Raw genomic sequence first — 1,996 nt, 5'->3', positions numbered from 1 at the left:
TAAAAAAGATCCGATTTTAAAGGGGATTTTGGATGATTCCCCTAACATTACATTTTGGAGAGCCCCAACCATTAAACAGAAAATAGCCCCCAGCAAAATCATAATGTCCAAAAGAACATCAGGAATATGAGGTCTGTCCAACAATAGACACCAACAAAAAGGAGCTTTTAAATGTAGAATTAAAAGATGCAACATGTGTAAATATGTCACGCATGGGGCAACTAGTGTCACTTCTTCTATCACAGGTTGTACATATGAACTTAAGGATAGATTAGATTGTAGCTCTAATTATGTCATATACCTATTAACCTGTAAATGTGGGATGCAATACCTAGGTAGAACCATAAGGAAAGTCAGAAGCAGATGGGGAGAACACTTTAGAAACATAGAGAAAGGTTCACTCAAACATAGTGTATCAAGACATCATGTTCAACATCATTGTGGTACTAAATGTCAATTTTGCATAACACCTCTAGAGAGAATACAATACAAGCAAGGAACTAATAGGTTCAAAAAGTTATGTCAAAGGGAAACCTACTGGATCTATAAATTTGGTACTCTCTTTCCCACAGGATTGAATGAGAACATAGATATGTCTGCTTTTTGAATATAATATTTTTGTACATCTTGCTGTGGATTATCAGGTCATCATTTTTTTTTCCATGCAACACTATAGCTATTTAATATTACACAGGTATTATCGGAGGTGTATATATTGACTTTATAGCTATTTTTCTCCTCTTTGTATATCACAGTACAAATTTATATTATATATTACACATATTGACTTTATAGTCATACATTTATTCTTCTTCACTTTTATATATCACAGCACACATGTATGTATCATACATCACATAAGGTTGATCACATTATAGTCATGATTGGTATATAACACAATCATTTAGGGCACATGCGATGCGTATGTGTGGGTGTGTATATATGTGTATATATATGTGTGTGTATGTATGTATGTATGTGTATGTATGTATGTATGTATGTATGTGTATGCATATGTGTATGTGTATAGATATATATATATATATATATATATATATATATATACATATATATATATATATATATATATAAAATGTGTGTGTATATATATATATATATATATATATATATATGTGTATATGTATATATATATATATATATATATATATATATATATATATATATATATATATATATATATGTGTGTGTGTGTGTGTGTATATGTATATGCGTATATGTGTGTTCATGTATGTGTATGTATATCTATATATACCAATTCAAGATATGGGTTTGTTATACCAACATAGGATATACCGGTTTAATACATGTAATACACCCATACTATTATGGATTTATGAATATATATGCTGCACATTAGAAAACATATACACTGTTCACTGAACATTTTTATTTTTATTGCATCATTTTAGTCTGCACTCACAATATACACCTCAACATTATCTCCAACACATTAAACAATATTGTTACTACTGTATTTCTATACCATCTTATTTTTGTATATTGAACATAATGTATTACAACCCCGTTTTTACACATTAGAGTAGGTTAATAGATATTCACTAAGTACATTTATCTATTGCTTAATACATACATTTCATATCGCTTAAATTGAGATATTACTACACTTCACTGAATGTACCTGATCCCGTTTGATCTTGGAAGCTAAGCAGGGCCAGGCCTGGTCAGTACCTGGATGGGAGACTGCCTGGGAACACCAGGTGCATTAGACTTAAAATATGTGTGTATATATATATTTTTTTTTTTCAATAAGGCCTGCATAATTTAAAGGGCTCTCTCCTATAGAAAATCTTGCTTATACATATTTGACCAAAGGCTGTTAACATCAATAGGTGCTTTATTAAAACTTTAACTTATTTAGACTAACTGACAACATACTAAGACATTTGGTATGAACACCAAGAATTAGAATATCATGTACTTTTTATATATATATATATATATATATATATATATA

The 1,996-nt window shown here is 29.5% G+C and overlaps 1 pseudogene; it reads left to right on the top strand.

Annotated features, from left to right (window-relative positions):
- The first annotated feature begins 1,632 nt into the window (after positions 1-1,632).
- Positions 1,633-1,751, top strand: LOC128651127 (uncharacterized; annotated as a pseudogene).
- The last annotated feature ends 245 nt before the right edge of the window (positions 1,752-1,996 follow it).

Source organism: Bombina bombina, chromosome 2, assembly GCF_027579735.1.
Source record: "Bombina bombina isolate aBomBom1 chromosome 2, aBomBom1.pri, whole genome shotgun sequence".
In the NCBI taxonomy this organism is placed as follows: domain Eukaryota; kingdom Metazoa; phylum Chordata; class Amphibia; order Anura; family Bombinatoridae; genus Bombina; species Bombina bombina.
Note: the sequence above shows the minus strand (reverse complement) of the source record. Positions and strands in the feature narration are given on the sequence as shown.